The sequence below is a fragment of the Panthera leo genome, chromosome B2, assembly GCF_018350215.1.
Source record: "Panthera leo isolate Ple1 chromosome B2, P.leo_Ple1_pat1.1, whole genome shotgun sequence".
NCBI classification, from domain to species: Eukaryota; Metazoa; Chordata; class Mammalia; order Carnivora; family Felidae; genus Panthera; species Panthera leo.
The window spans coordinates 120,930,363-120,948,115 of record NC_056683.1 but is presented as its reverse complement, the minus strand read 5'-3'; positions in this window follow the sequence as shown (position 1 = coordinate 120,948,115).

Genomic DNA, 17,753 nt, shown 5'->3' with positions numbered 1-17,753 from the left:
CATTAAGACTTTTTAAAAACAAATTCTCAACTATTGTGACTATGAACAATATTGTTATGAGTTTCAGCCTTGTAAACATCATTCACATTGTTCATAAAGAGCTCACTACACATCCTATAGGACTTGGGCCTGAGTTTTAGAGATTGGTTTCCCTCTGAGTTTTTATGTTATATATAGAGTCTTGGAAGGAACTTCTCCAAATCATAAGACTGCCCAAAATTTTATTCTACCAAAAAAGTTTGCAATGTCTCTGCCCATACTTACAAATTCTATCCTTATCTACCCACCTACCATTTTTCCTATCTGCTTTTCCCTATTTTACTAGTTATGGAAAAACAACTAGCTGACTGCTGTAGCAAAGCCAGAGTTTGCTCAACAAACACCCAAATCTCCACAGGGAATAGATAGAAATATCCCTCTGTTTTGATCTTTCTATACTTGTTATGGATCCACATACTATAGAGCTCAAAGAAAATACTAGAACCTCTATTTGCATTCCAGAAGCTAGCACCATCATTGCATTTTTGAGCATCATTGTGTCCTTTAATCAGGATACAAGACACACATTGTGCTTAACAGAATTTACTGGACCTTGTTTAAGAGAAAAAGACTTCTTCAAGGAATGGGAAGAGCAGAAGTACATCCTAGATTTAATTTTCAAGAGCCACCACTGAATTGGCCTCCTTAGCTTCTGCCTTTAAGAGGATAAGGAAGCTAAGACGTAAAAAACAATCAACCAACCAACCAAACAAACAGACACCCTGAAATTATAACTGCCAGCTCAGGGAATACTCTACTATGCTGTCACAGACGTTGTCAAAATGGGTGTTGTCCTCTCCCCACCCCCTGCCTCTAAACACCTACAAATAAAGGGACCAGACATTGGCACCCGTACTGTTTTTCCAGAGCTGCTCTAACAAAGTATCAAGAACTGGGTGGCTTAAACAAGAGAAATGTATTGTCTCACAGTTCTGGAGGCCAGAAGTCTGAGAGCAAGGTGTCATTGGGGTTGATTCCTTCTGAGGGTTGGGAGAGAGAATCTGATTTCATGTCTCTCCCCTAACTTCTAGCGGTTTGCCAGCAATCTTTGGATTTCCTTGGCTGGTAGATGCGGTGTTCTGATCTCTACTTTCATGTTCCATACTCTTCTCCTTGAATGTGCATCTGTCTCTATGCCCAAATTTCCCAGTCTTATAATCATATTCGATTAGACCCACCTTAATGACCTCATATTAAGTTGACTATGTATCAGGATCCTATATCTCCAAATAAGGTCATATTCACTGGTACTGGGGGTTAGGATTTCAACATGTTTGGGGGACACAATTGAACCCATTAGAAAGATGTCTATAACAATTGCCGCAGAAAAGACACCAAGCCCAAATGCCACCACTGCAAGGATGCTACTAGAAATAGCAGAGGTGGCAAGTGGCCGCAATGTGGTGAGGCTCCTCTCTGCCTTTCAAATTTTGCACGGTTAGGTCTGATCAGTGGAAGCTAAGTACTGGGAGGGACGAGATCTGGAAAGAAATCTGGAAAATGACAAAATGTCTTTAGCTTTTCAACCTCTGGAATGTTAAGAGTGGTGAAATGGAGATGGCTGGGCTACGTTGGGGCCAAATGAATAAATCTGTATTATCTTCCACTCAGGAAAGTGAAGACTGGAAGAGATGTGGTGAAGACCGATGGGATCATGAGCGACAGAGTTCAACAACAGGACCGTTAGCTGGTAGTAAATTGTTACTTTATGTCCCAGGATGCAATTTATGAAACTCCCTTTTCAACTACTACAAGCAAGGTATTTGTGGACTAGGAATAGTAGGTATTTAAAAAGGCAAGGGATTTATTCTCTTCTTTCCAGCAAGATTATATTTAGGCCCAATATCTTTGAAACATGTCAGAGCCCAGGGGGGAATGTCACATCTAAGTATAAAGGGAAGAGAAAGGAATAAAAGAAAACCTGATATATGCCGAGTTGGTTAATAGTGTCTACCCACCTGGTCCTCTCAGTGACAAATCTTAGGAACATCCTCACACTTCCCTTTTTTTCTCATTTTTCTAGCCTAACTTTTTTCATTGCTAAATCCTAGAAATTTTGCCTTAAAATGAATCTCAAATTTGGCTACCTGACTTCACCTCTGTAATCACCTGGCATTCCCTGCTCTCCATTCTCTCCCATTCTTTCTTTCATGCCGTTGCCAGTTATTCTTCCCACAAATCAGGCCCGGCTATGTCCTACCCACTTTTTAATTATTGTTGTTAATGACCGTTGTAGCAGCAAACACTTGGTCTTTTGATTTTATAATTTTCTTGAACTTTTCCCTGAACTCCTGTTTCATTTTTAACTGTTTGCTGGGCAGTTCCCCCTAAATATTCTCGAGTGTCTCAAACCCCGAAGTGACAGGCTTCAAACTGAGTTGTCATCTACTAATTTCCTCTCTGAAGATCAGGCTGCCAGCACGCGCAAGCTCTGCTGAAGGCTCTCTTTTGGATTGCGGACTGCCAGGTTCTCGCCGTGTTCTTCCACGGTGGAAGGGGCCAGGGAGCTCGGTGGAGTCTCTTTGGCAAGAACCATAATCCCATTCATAATCCCATAATCTCATCCCATCCAATCCCCATCCTCATGACCTAATCACCTCTCAAAGGCCCCACCTCCTAATACCATCACACAAGGCATAGGATTTCAACATGTGAATTTGGGGGTGGGGCCCGCAGACATTCGAACCATAGCAATGGCACTACAAACCTGTCCCAATGATGGGAGGCTTCAGGAGACCACAGGAGTTCCACCTCACCTTAGGTTGGCATCTTGTGGTCCGGCAGCTCTTCTAAACTCTGTATTCTTGTGTGAATCTCAGTATTCAGTATTGGCAAGTACACATTCCCTTCTACCAGCTGGTCTCAATCTTCACTTTTCCTATCTTCCAAAGCCCATGCCCTTCTTCCCTCTTCCAGGTATAGTTGTGAATATTATTCTTTCAATCTAGACCAGTCTCTGCATTCTATAGGTTTCACTTTAGAATAACTGATGACTTTGGTCTTGTGTTGATTCTAAAAAGACACTGGCAGCAGATGTAGAGCCGTAAACTTCAATCTTCTGTAGCTCTAAAGACCAAGAGGAGGATTCAAAATCTGCTTGCACGTGTGTTCATGACTATGTATGTACATAACCTTGAGAGATCTTTTTTTTTTTTAAATTTTTTTTTCAACGTTTTTTATTTATTTTTGGGACAGAGAGAGACAGAGCATGAACGGGGGAGGGGCAGAGAGAGAGGGAGACACAGAATCGGAAACAGGCTCCAGGCTCCGAGCCATCAGCCCAGAGCCTGACGCGGGGCTCGAACTCACGGACCGCGAGATCGTGACCTGGCTGAAGTCGGACGCTTAACCGACTGCGCCACCCAGGCGCCCCAACCTTGAGAGATCTTGAAAAACAAGCCTAATTGCTACACATTGCCCCCCGTTCAGTTTTTGGGTTTGTTTGGATAAGCATCTATGTATGTAATTGTTCATAACTAAAACACATAAATTATATTTTATTTCCTGATTGCACAGAATGCAGTAAAATAAGAAAAAAAAAATTACAGACTAGTATTTTTTTTTCCTTTGCTTGAAAGCCTTTGTAATAGGCCTATTCAAAGATTGAGCCCTAGAAAGGTCCTTATTCTCATCTGCTCACAGATAGCATGGCCTTAAAAAAAAAAAAAAGCTGAATTAAATTCTCCAGTTACTGACATTCCTCCTTTTTTTTTTTTTTTTTTTTTTTTTTTTTTGGTTACTAATGTCAGTGTCCAAACAATTCTTAAATTATAAGGCGTCAGTTAGGAACTTAAAACCTTCCTTACAGTTCTAGTTCATTTTATTTATATGGTTGTCAGTTAAGATGCAAAAGCTTTACAAACTCTTCTAGGATAACACCTCATCAGCTTGAGGAATACTAATTTTTATCTAGCTAAAGTTAGATGGAAGAATTTTATTGATGGCCTAAAGTGCATTTGAGGCCGTGGTTTAGAGGTTTTTATCACACTCACCCATCTCCCCTTGCTGACATTCTACTTTTTCAGCCTCTTTCAAATGTCTCATTCTTCACCAGGGCTTTCCTGGTCAACCGGTGGGTCTCTTTCTTCTCCTACCCTTTTTACATCTTTGTTTCTACTTGTGTCACGCGTTCATGGTTTAGTCTGTTTTGTAGTTACTGGGCAGACACAGGGTATATAAAAGAAAGTGTAGACTCTGAAGGCAGACGGGTGGGATCTCATTTGGGACATGTCGCTTGGATTGGGGTGGCTCACATATATTACTTCCTCCACCGAACCTCAGTTTCCTCATCTTTAAACTGGGGATAATGGTACCTGTTTTGCACGGATGCCATGAGAATTAAAAAGAATGTTGTATGTCTAGCACCTGGAGTCACTCCATAGGTGCACCTGTCATCGGTGGTGATAGGAGTCATAGCTTTACCTGCTTTAGTCTATTTTCATTTCTTCTAAGGCACAGCGTCTGTCCTTTTCTTCTTTGCGGGTTTTTCAGAGGCTGGAAGCATCTTGAACACAGGTGCTGGAGAAATCATCATTGAATTGGAATCAATTGGTCTTTTGTCCAAAACAAACATTCTTCCAGATCTTCGATAGCTTCTTTTCCTTAAATCACACGTTTATAAGTGATGAGTCACTGGATTCTGCTCCTGAAAGCAGTACTACACCGTATGTTAACTAACTTGAATTTAAATAAATAAATTAAAAAAAAATACTACATTTTTATTTGTTATGTGTATCCTGAGCAGCATTGCTAATTACATCCTGAAATTTGAATACTTGGGATTACGATATTGGATGACTACAAGGCGCTTAGAAGTAAGTGAAATCTGTAGGTAGCCACAAGCAGAGTATATGCAGTTTGTGTGCATAAATGCGGGTATTTCCGCGGCATCGTACAGAGAAGTCTTGCAAGCAAACTGTGCACTTTGCAGTTTTCATCTTTCATGAAGACGGAATCTCATCTACAAAAATATGGGTTTCCCTGTGGAACTTTTGGCCAAATTTCTCTATTGGGAGAAAAAAAAAACACAGTTGCTACTATATATTGAAATAAAATATACCACTTGCTCTTTGTAAATGGAGGATCATGAACTCCAAACTTTTCTCACCCATACACTTACTTTCTTTTGGGGGACCTCCCCACTCACTTCTGCTTCTCTGCTGTGTGTATCACAGAATCAACGATGGCCTCATTCCCACCAAGCCTTCCTGAGGCTTCCGTATTCAACATCACTGTTTCCCTGGTGCCCTTTCCTCCCCCAAATGTTTCAACAAAGAATATGAACCAGCAGCAAAGATTTTAGGAGGATCCTGGAGTACTGCAGTTAGGAATTCTAATTTGCATTGAATCTCTCAAAAGCAGAACAAGTAGAAATAAAAACAAAGACAATTCAGTCAAGTTTCTGAGAGTCAGAGTGCCGAAGGGCAACATTCAGAAATGAGGGGATCGAGCCACTGAATAAAATCTAGGCTTTGGGAAAATACTCTGGTAATTACTAGCACATCTTGGGGACGTGGAAAAGGCTGGAAAACTGTACTTGGTCCTCAGCTATTGATTTGTTCATTCATTCATTTAAAAAAAATCTTCCTCTTTTTCTGCTAAGAATGTGACATATTTCCTAACAGAGGCCACAGCCGATCATAAAAGGTGCATCATGTGACAAAGACCTATCCTATTATCACAGCCTTCCTCCTTCCATTTCACCATCAAAACCACATGCTTGCTGTCTTCCTAATCCTCTGTTTTGGGAGTTTGCTATCTGATTTGGCAGAACTTAAAGACTGAGATCAAAATCATTCATCTGTTCTTCCTAGAAGCTGCCTTTTTAAAAAGTTGGGACATTTGTCCATCTCTAGGTTTCCAACATTTCTTTTATTTCTATAAATGCAGAAATTACTAAAATTGTTCGTTCAATCAAAAAAAATGTGGACACTTTCAGAAGGCTTGAGGGAGGTAGTTCATCTGAGCCCGGGAACTTGACCTTGGATAAATAGGGCAGATTTTAAAATGCATTTGTGATTTCCTCCACTGTTTTGATTCTAAATCCTTTTTGTGTTCTACACTTTCCAGTTTGAAAATCCTCTAAGGTAGAAATGAAATAGAAGAGATATATTGTATCACTTCTTGTCTGTTAATTTTACACCATCTGCCAAACAATGGACTCATCTCCTTTGTTTTTAAAAATGTCTTTGCTTGCCCTTGGCAATTTACACAAGAGCTTCTGGCCTTTAGCCATTTACTTCAACCTGTGCTATATTTTCGCCCCACCGCACCTTCCTTACCTGTACTTTTCCCCTCTATCTTGTATGCTTGTACTTAAAAACTTTTTTTAAGTTTATTTATTTTTGAGAGAGAGAGAGAGACAGAGTGTGAGTAGAGGAGGGGCAGAGAGAAGGAGACACAGAATCTGAAGCAGGCTCCAGGCTCTGAGCTGTCAGCACAGAGGCCAACGCAGGGCCTGACCTCACGAACCATGAGATCGTGACCTGAGCCAAAGTTGGACGCTTTACCGACTGAGCCACCCAGGTGCCCCTATACTTGTACCTTTAATAACAAACTCTTCAGGAAGCTTCTTGTGAGGCTTGAGCGTTCTCACAATTCCATCACTAGCGATTTTTGTGACTTGGTCTGTCTTGCCCCATCTCTCAGAAATTTAGTTCCCTCATCTGTAAAATGGGGTAGGAATGCATTACTTACAAAGTTGTTGGAAAAGTCCAATCGAATGGTAACTGGAAAAGGTTTTGGTAAGCTCTAAAACACTGTCATAAATGTAAGGCCTTGTAATCTGGGTTGCCGAATAGCACTATAGAAACCAAAGAGCGTGGCCTGTTGATACTGGAAAGGACCTGGTGGTTCATCCGGTCCAACCCTCTCCATTCACAGATAAGGCAACAGATCAGGTGGGGTCTAAGAACTTGCCAAAGCTCCCAGTAGGAGGCAGCACGGTAGAGAGCTTAGCACACTGTGGACAGTGACTTGTTAGCTCAGCTCAGCTATACAAATCTGATGACCTTGGTTCTAGTCCTGGCTCTGCCGCTGAGTGATTATGACTTCCTTAGAGGTGGGCTTGCAATTACCCTACCTCATCCGTCACTTCCCACTGCAAATGTAGCCTTTCACCGTGCCTTCCTCCTGTTACCTTACATCCTTCTTGACACGGTATCACAGCATGACCAGCCTTCTGGAGATAACTTTGCCTGCTTTAGCTTCTTCTTTTATAGTCTATTGAGACTCACTTGTTGTTCTATGGTCAGAAGGTCTTTTTGATTTTTTATTTTGCCGTCTGCCATTAAGTGACTAACTACATCAAAAGCCATCAATGAGGGGCACCGAGTTGGGGGGGCGGGGCTCAGTTGGATAAGCCTCCAACTTTGGCTCAGGTCATGATCTCGTGGCTCACAGGTTCGAGCCCCGGGTCCGGCTCTGTGCTGACAGCTCAGAGCCTGGAGCTTGCTTTAAGGTTTCTGTGTCTCCCTCTCTCTCTGCCCCTCCCCTGCTTGTACTCTGTCTCTGTCTCTCTCAAAAATAAATAAAACATTAAAAATATTTTTTTAAAGCCATCAGTGAAATTAATAAGTAGATCAAGGGAAATGTAAGCTGTAGGGGAAAGCTGGCATAGCTTGTTTGTTTTGAAAAAATATATAAGTAAGTCAAATTAACACATATTTATTTAGTGCCAACTAGATATGAGGTTTGACAGCCGCAAGGGGTACGTGAGGCAGTATAATAAAATCCAAGCACAAGGACTTTCAAATATTCTAAAGGATATCTTACAAGTCCATTATATAAATTGTGCTGCTTTTCCTTATGGCTTTTAATAATAGCTGCGACTTTTGGAGTATCTACAGATGGTGGCTTGATGATTTATTTCATCTTATTTAGCATTACAAAGAAGCACTATTATTCCCATTTTATGATTGAGGGGACTGGGACTCAGGCAGTTTAAGTTCCTTGCCCTAGGGCACATAGACCAGCTGACATTATCAAACTTTGAACTTACATTGGCCTGACTAAAGTTTGCGCTTTCTACTAAACTTTAAGTGATGTGCTTCCTGTTGTAAATTACATGTCTGACTACGCCCGGTATTAGGAAGTCTTAGGTGACGTGCTTGTTTTCCTCCAAATTTGATTCATCCAAATAATTAGGGATAGAAGCAAGAACTCTTAATTTTAGAAAATCAGTTGATGGCCAGATGGAATTCTGCCCAGAACCATTTTGAGTCTGGAAGTTTCCTATCTCTGCTCTGGGTCTTTCTGTTCTCAAAATATGCAGATCAGTCACTTGCAATTTACCTTTTAAGGTACTCAAGAACATTAGAATAATTCACTTATCCAGAATCCATATATCTTTAATGAAGATTTATATATACAGCTAGTTACTACCTTATTTTTTCTTGGCAGGTAACAGGTATAATTTATTTTACACACAGTGCACTGAACTGGCCAGATTTCCTGAGCGAGGCACTCTTTATTCTGTCCTGCTTTACCTACCAGTTCTTTTTGGGGAATAAAACCTTCTTCCTTTAGGCCTTCTCCAAAAAATATTCAGATTGCAATGTCATTCTAATTCTTTTAATGGGAACAGGGAGCAGCAGCGTGAACATTCATCCCAGATCTTAGCCTCGAGGTTGAGTTGTCCTGACCTGTGTCCTGAAGATGAGAATCAGCTGGAAAACACTGTAGACTATCCTCTGTGTCCCCAGGGACCAAGACTGAAAGAAGATGTTAGCGTGTGTGGGTGACTTGGGTTTAGTCTGAGACGTTTGTTTATTTACTTGTGGATAGTAGCACACCATAGATATTCTTTCACCATCAGGGGAATTTGCACATTTTTCTTCTTTAAAGAACTCATACCCGTTTGCTGTTTGTAAACATAAAATTATTTGTGGCGCTGCTAAATCAAAGCAGCTGTTATCCGGGATCCCCTCCAGGATCACTGCCGATTGAATCCAGAATGTGTTAATTCATACACCTCTGTTCAAACAAGTCAGGGGGTTTCGTCTGAATATGTAAAATTGGGCAAATGAGATCGGGCCTCTGTTAGCTTCATTCTCTTCGTGGTTCCTTCACAGACATCCTAGGAGGATTTGACCTTCGGGTCTATTTACCTGTCTGAAAAATCACAGTAATTGGCACTTTGTACTGCCTGTTTATCTCCTTTTTTGGTGAACTGAGGGTTTAAGAGTTAAGCTCCCTTAGTTATCCAAATGAAAGGTCTGGCAGAGGCACCAACTATGATTAAGAAAATGAGTAAAGTGACAGGCATTCTACCACCAGAATGTATTTCTGGAGTGAACTAATTTTACCTCTTGATTCTCCGTCATCAAATCCATAGTGGGATACAGTTTAGTATTAAGCGGGCGGGATAAATTGCCTTTACTGTTCAGGCACTGAGGAGCCTTACTTAATTAGGATTTGGTTTGGGCACAGGGGTAAAGAGGTGTTATCTATGATTACTCCTGACACTTTTAAATAGTTTTTAAGTTCTTAAAATGCACCTAATCCCAAATTTCAAGGAATAGAAAGAATTATGGGGTGAGGGTAAATCAGAAGGGATTATAAAAAGTGCCACATACTCTGTTTGGATAATCCTCACTACTCTTTCCCTGGCGAGCTCACTTTTGATCTTTTCACCGGAAAAAATTGTGCAAGAAAGATTTGTTTAATTTTTTCCTACTTGTCTATGGTATGTTGGAAGAGGGGTAATCCTAGGAAGTTTACACTAAAGTAAAACACTGTGGAAAATAAGGGGAGAGGACAGGGATACTTGTAAATATAAGTTTCTTTGCAACTTTTCCCGTGGAAGAATTTTGTACTGAGATATACGTTAGTGAAAAGAAGTGGTAATTGGTTCCTTGATTTTAGGCCTCTGTGGTTTTAAGTCAAGAAACATCAAACATATGTGTGAGCATTGGCCCTGGTACCTGATACCAAAATGAATGAGCCACAGCCACTGCCCTCCATGTGCCTTCTAACGGAGGAGACAGAGGTGTAAACACTAAATAGAAGATGGCTTTAAGAGTCTGAAAAGAGGTAAGACAGAGGCTGTGCATGGGGATAACAGAGGAAGAAAAGATTCCATGTGACCTGGGTGGTCGGGGACAGATTTCGAGAAGATTTCGCACTTGATGGGAGCTTTGGGCAGATTTGGGGAGACAACATTTTGTGTGGACACTGATGGAGACATAGGGACACGGTGGGGGGGGAAGGGGGAGGCGATGGGGAAACTGTTTGGGAGGTGATGGGGAAACTGATTGGGCTAGAGGGTAGGGTGGAGTGGGACAGGAAGGGGGAATGGAAATTCGGGGTCAGATTACGGAGGTTGATGGAGGCTCGTCTCTGGCTACGAATTCTTTTTGGAACAAAACCTTAGATGAAACTGCAGACTCGTCAATGGCACTTGCTCTTCAGAAGAAGCAATACCTGGTTCACAGTCTTGTCAAAAAAGGTTGCTTGAACCAGATCCATTAAGGCCCCCAAGTACTGCAAAGTCTGGACCGTTTAGCACCGGGCCATAGGGGTGAAGTGGCAGTTAGAGTTAGAAGCAGCCTCAGAAATCACCTAGTACAACTTGGTTTTAGTTCCTTCTTGCTGCTGTAACAAATTGCCACAAACTTAGTGGCTTAAAACAACACAAATGTATTCGCTTATAGTTCTATAGGTCGGAAGTCCGAAATCGGTTTCCCTGGGCTAACGTCAAGGTGCCATAGGACTTGTTCCTTCTGGGGATGTGAGGGGAAAGCCCGTTTCCTTGCCTTTTCCAGCTTCTAGCGGATGCCTGCATTCATCGGTTTCTGGACACTTCCTCCATCTTCAAGTGACATCATCCCAACCTCTGCAAACTTTGTCACCTTGCCTTCTCCTCTGACTGATTCCTGCTGGGCCCTTTTTATAAAGACAGTTGGGATTACCTCGGGTGCCCCAAGATAATGCAAGATAACCTTTCTATCTTACTCACATCTGCAAAGTCCCTTTTTCTGTATAAGGAAACAGTCATCTGTTTCAGAGATTAGGATGTGGATATATTGGAGGGGCATTATTTAGCCTGCCACAAACCTCCACATTTTACAGGTGAGAGTGTTCAGGCCCAGCTCAGTCCAAAGCTACACAAATAGATGGTGAGAGATCTGGGCCATACAAATAGCTTGTGACGGACTCCTGCTTCTGACTTCCAGTTCTCTTTGTACTGCATGATGCCAACCTTTCATACTTTCCATGACGAATCAGTGGCGCTTTCCGAAGGCCGAGATCCTGGCCAGCTAAGACCAGGACTGACCAAGGGTAGCACTTAGGAGTGGAAGAGGCTCTTCCTCCCTTAGTGTTACTGGGAAAAGACCAGTTTGAGAGAAGAATAAATGGCCTTTTTAGGACCAAAAAAGTCTGGGGAACTGTTCTCTCACTGAGTAGAGAAGAGAACTGGAGAAAGGGAAAAGAGAAGTGTGCAAGAAAAGAGAAGAGAGGGAGAAGATGTTGTAGTTGAAGTGAAGTTGAAAAAAAAAAAAAGAAGACGGTAATCATGTATATCCCATAATGATCCCACCTTCTCTCCATGTACATGGTTTCTGAAATGAAGTATATCCTGTAGCACTTTTCCTTCAGTAATGCCTACATTCTTACTTCCGTAATGACTATATTATCTGTTTCTTTATGCATTGGTTGCTCGCAATTTATGTCCTTTACAGGTTCATCCTCCTCACTATCAGATTCCCCAGAGAGGAGCGATAATTTCCATCTCTTCGTTACACCACGGAGCACAAATAGCTGCTTGATAGCAGTTTTAATCATTAGAATGATGATATACAGATTGCATCATACTGGTATCATTAACATTTTTCTTTGAAAAGACTCCAGAAAAACCCCCACCTAATTTTGTACTTTAACTGAAAGAAGAGCTTGAGGCTAATATAAAGGGCATATTGTTCTTGAATCTAATAAAGAAAGTGAAGATTACCAAGAAATAGCAACGCTGTATTGGCATTAAGGTGGAAAAGTGATGAAAGAGGTGAAATAAAATATTTGAGAGAAAACAGAATGTCTTAAAATTATTTTTAACTAAAAACGGAACTGGGACAGGCAAATACAAAATGTTTACATTATTACCTGAGGAGGCCTTGCTGCTCAATGGCACTAAAATAGAAACTGAAAAAAGGTTTTCGTCTTTACCCAAATAGCGATCTAAGAAGATTTAGGCTAAATATGAATCAGAAGGGAGATAAATCAAGGTAAAGAATATGGAACAATAGGGCATCTGGGTGGCTCAGTTGGTTAAGTGTCTGACTTTGGCTCAGATCATGATCTCATGGCTTGTGGGTTCGAGACATGCGTCAGGCTTTGTGCAGACAGCTCAGGGCCTGGAGGCTGCTTCAGATTCTGTGTCTCCCTCTCTGTCCCTCCCCCACTCAGGCTCTTTATCTCTCTCTCTCTCAAAAATAAATAAATACTAAAATATTTTAAAAAAGGATACGGAACATTATCAAACATATGTACTAAGAAATACTGGGTATTTTTAAAGTCAACCTTTCCATGTCTTATAATCTCCCAGCCTGTCCAACATAGGGAAGTTTTATGCTATTGTTGTAGTGTGTCCGATGTATGTTAACAGATTTCAATGCACAATAGATACATAGTAGATATGTGATAGTAATTAAGGCTTTTAAAAAAGTGTTTTTAATGTTTACTTATTTTTGAGAATGAGAAAGCAAGTGGCAGAGGGGCAGAGAGAAGGAAACAGGATCCGAAGTAGGCTCTGAGCTGACAGCACAGAGCCCGTCGGGGGGCCCAAACCCACAAACCGTGAGATCATGACCTGAGCTGAAGTCGGACGCTTAACCGACTGAGCCACCCAGGCAACCTGTAAATGTTTGGCGTGTTCTTATCAACAAACTTAGATATTGAACTCAGAATATTTATTTTTACCCATCAGCACAGACTGTATCAGAATTAAAATGAATGTAGAATAACACAATTTTTACTTTGAGTACTTTATTTCAGGAAAATGCCTGAGAAACCTACTTAAATGCTTTCCATTCCTGCCCATGCAAATATCACCTATTCGTTAAGGCCCAACTTAGTGACTACCTCCTCACAAGCCTTTCCCTGAAACACTAAGTTATTTCTGACTCTTCCAAATTTCTACATTAGCCTCATAATTACATATTGATTTTAATTAAAATTATTTCTGTTAAGTCTATATAACCTAACATATAGTAATTCTTCAAAGGCTAAGACTGTCTATTCATCTTTGCATCCTTGGATGCCATCATACTCATTATCTACAAGTGACCAATAGAGATACAGACAAACACATACAGACAGATATAGATAAGTATAAGCACAGAAATGTAATGACTATTCTATAGTAGTAACTCAAAATTACCTTCATGAAGTCCCAATTGCTTCACCTATTGAGTAAGTTCTTCCAGGCTTGGGGTGGGATCTACAGATCTATTATTTTTAATGGACTTCCCAAGTTATTCACATATAGCCAGTCCAGTGCTGGCACAAGCAACACTTGGGAATCACTCATCAATAAGTCAACCAGATATCAAGTTCATCTTATTGTGTGCCTGTGAGGAATGTTCACCATAAGTATAGGTAATTAGCAGAGAGCAGGTAAACTGCTTTGGAAAGGAGTGATTACATGATTCCAAAAGCAAGAAATGGAGTGTATCAATGGGGTGTAAGATGGGTTTGTAATTCAGATAAAGTTAATCTTCTGAGGGAAATCTGGGTCAGTTCTGCCTAGCAAGCCCAGCCTGATTCTTACCCAATGGAGGGTTAAGTTAAGGCCAACCACTAACTAGGCTCTAAAGTGCTCGTTCCTGTTCTCCATTAATAATCAGAATAATTGACTCATCCTCCCTCCCTTCTGTCAAGACCTCTTGCAATAACTTTACCTATGTGTCCACTCCTTTAATTCCATAGTAAATATGAAGACTACCCTTGATATTCTAAGTACCAAATCTTGCCCTCACTTTTTCATGCTGTTAAGAGTTCTTGGAAGGAATTTTCATTCAAGATGACTCCTCAGAAACACCATAATATGCCAGTAGAGAAAAAACTGCCAAGCCTCAAAGACAAAGAAAACAGAAGAAAAACTAGGAGATTAAAGATCTCCAACTTTTTGTAAGATCGAAAGAGGACAAAGTGGTAACTTACTTAAAAGAGAAGAGGGAGCTATAGCTTATAGGGCCTGCAAAGTAAAGTACTAATGTAACATGAGCTCACTCCATCACAGGATCCCTAAGAGACCTGAGTAGGCACACCAGGTTCTGCAGAGGGTGGGGATTTAAAACAGAAAAATTGGCTCGAAGTCATGCTGTTGAGTGACTGGACCCTTAGATTTCTTTATGTACTAAGGATAGCCTGTGATTAAGGTACACCCCCATTAACGTTAGGGAATGAGGTTAATTCTTAGGCAGCATTGAATGTGGGTGGTTTCAGACATGGCAGCAAGATGATGGGTAAGACATGGGCTGATCAGAGAGACTGAAAGCATCTGAATGTTGAGTGATAGGAACCTCCTCCCTTTCTGCTCTATGTTTATCTTCCAGATATTTACTTCTCAGGCAGAACACAGAGGACTCCTCCTTGAAGAAACTCAATGTCACCTGAGAAGAGATTGTCATATCCTGATGTTTGGGGGGAGTCTTACTGTAAATACGTGAATCCTATCCTGATTGTTCTACAATGAGTCTCATCAGTTGATAAGCAATGTGCTTGCACACATAGAGCTTTTTAATTATTGTTCTTAAATGTTCATTAGTGGCCAAGGAACATCAAATGTTCCAGGAATGTCTTCAACACAAAAAAGAAAGACTAAATATAAAAGCAGGAAAAAAAAAATCAGCCTTGGAAAGTCAGATCATTTAGGGAATGGCTTCATTTACTTTCTGAATTCCTCTAAGTGCTAGCCCTGTCTCAGGTCTAATAAGTGGATTTTTGCCTTTCTTCTTCTTCTTTTTTAGTGACTAAACTTCCCTGTTGTACCTCTCTTGTTTTCTTATGCCCAAGAGTATGTTTCGATACCCCACGTACCAATTACTCCTTCCCACCCCTACGCTCTTCCTTATCCTAGCCACACACAGATCACTTCTCCACGTACTCAACTTCTGCCCCAGAATCTCAGCCCTGTAGCTTAGCCTTGCTCCCCGCCCACAGTTTTCTCTGACCTACTCACCTGCCCACTTGCCTGTGAGAACGTAGACTTGCTATTGTTTTCCTCCACCCACTGCTCCAATACTCAAATTTCGCTAGCCCTGCTGTTGTCTGCTGGCTACTGATGGCTTCCCCTCTTTGCCAACATCCAATCGTTAGGACACCAGCTAGTCTTATCCTTTTGCCTACAGCTGCATCGATGCCCTAAAAACTTAACCCACGTTGATGGATGTTTTTCAATTCTTGAGCCATCCTAATGAATCTTTAGCTGAGTACTAAGTGCCAAAATGGGTCAGGCACTTAAAAGTCACCTACTAGCCTGTAGCCCACGGAGTAAATCAGTTCAAAGTTGCCCATTAAAAGAACATTGTATTTTGGTTGAAGAAAGCAAGGACTTCTGGTACTCTTAATTCCCCTACTAGAAGCTGAAATCCTGATTGGCTGGGTCATTCTGTGACTTAGGTGAGCAGTGGTAAAGAACTGACCAAAAAAAAAAAAAAAAAAAGAGCTGACCTTGCGATCTATCTCTACCAGTATGCCATGCTCTGCTACTCCAGCTTCCAGAGCTGTGAGGTTCTGACCACACGGGCCTGAGTGCCTAGGGCTGCCTTCTTCCAGCTCACCAGGATCCTGAGCAAAATCTCTAGGGATGTCTCTGTTCCCAGAATTTCACCGTTGAATGACTGTGACTCTGACTATCCCCTAAACAAAAAACTTTCTTTGGAGGTGAATTTTTGAACTTGAAAGATCTCGTGATTAAAATGAAGGCTGATGTATGAACATACACTCCCAAGAGATGTCTTCATGTAAGTCTTTAATTTTTTTAGGTTCTGTAGGCAAGAAAGGAGATAAAAAATTATTTAACTTTTTTGTACTTACCTTTCAGAAGTAAGCCTACTTGGTGAGCCATTAAGTGCCCAATAATAAGTGAAAGGCTCTCAAGGTATAAATTGAAATCAGGAAAGCTTCTAAATCCACCTACATATTTTTCATTGTTCTTTCTTAAAAAGTCTTATTTAAGTGTGACTTGTTTTCTCATAAAATTGGCTTCATATTTGAGCTCCTGAATATTGCCTACTTAGTCAAATATTATAAATAATTCAAAATTGGTGAATCATTGTCTTTAGCAAGACACATTGCCATGATGCAAAACACATGATCAGAAATGAGAATACTGATTTAAAATTTAAAATTTTGTCCACCAGTTTAATTTTAATCCATTTTGGGGTATGTTTTTATTTCCCAAATGCAAGCTGGTGCCCTTCATGGTATGGACATGATTTTCAGAGGAACATAGTAATAGGGGTGCCTGGGTGGCTCAGTCGGTTAAGCGTCCGACTTCAGCTCAGGTCACGATCTCAAGGTTCGTGAGTTCGAGCCCCGCGTCGGGCTCTGGGCTGATGGCTCAGAGCCTGGAGCCTGCTTCCGATTCTGTGTCTCCCTCTCTCTCTGCCCCTCCCCCGTTCATGCTCTGTCTCTCTCTATCTCAAAAATAAATAAACGTTAAAAAAAATAAAAAAAAAGTTAATATTAAATGAATTACAGAGAGAGAAAGCTATGCTTTTCTCAAATTCTTTTCAGTTCTTTTTCTGAGTGCTAACAGGGTTTTTTTCAACTTTTTAACTCTTGTTAATCTTCCTTTTTTAAACAAAGAAATCACACCTCAGACACTGAGATTTTCCTATATGCCAGCTAGGCTTATAATCACATTGTTATGTTTTATTGCTTTTTAAAAAATATTTGCCTCTTATTTATGACAAATGATGTTGGTATTTGATTTATCGCCATTTTATTCCAAGGATTAAGTTGACTACAATGTAGGAAGTACATAGATACGGTACATGTTGGGCATCTGGTATGTGAACCGTAGAAACTTAGAAAAAATTGGTTTTGGGAAGTTGCTAGATTTGAGTGTTTCTGAAGCTTGAATAGTTTTCACTGAATCAACCAAATCAAATGGCAATTTGATGTAAGATAGACTTAATCACTGCTGATTACAAAGGCCAAATATTAATCAAATGCGTCCAGTCTTGAGGCATTTAGATCTAATGGTGGTTTTTAAAGGACATAAAGTTTTTTAACCCCCTTGAAATCATTCACTGGTAGCTTCTATTTACCTTTAAACTTGACAGCAGTACCTGAACATTGGTCCCTTGACATCAACAATGCCATTTAGACCAAGGAATCTTGTGATGAGACCTGGTAAAAAATATTCATAGGGGTACCTGGCTGTGAGCCAGTGAGTGGCGCATGTGACCCTTGATCTTGGGGTTGTGAGTGTGAGCCCTTAATGGGGTGTGGAGCCTATTTATTAAAAAAAAAATTAAAAATAATCATAAACACCAACAATTTTTGTATTTTAAAATGTTTTTGTCTCTTATTTTTTAACTTTTTGCCTAAATGAAAATATTGAAATAAAAAGATTTTTCTAGAACTTCTGGAGCTCATCACAAAATTTTGCGGGCACCTAAAATTCTTGAGAAACATATGGCTTCTCAAACATTTTCATTAAAACTAAGAATCCCCAACGGATATTCATCCTGAAGCTGACACGAAAG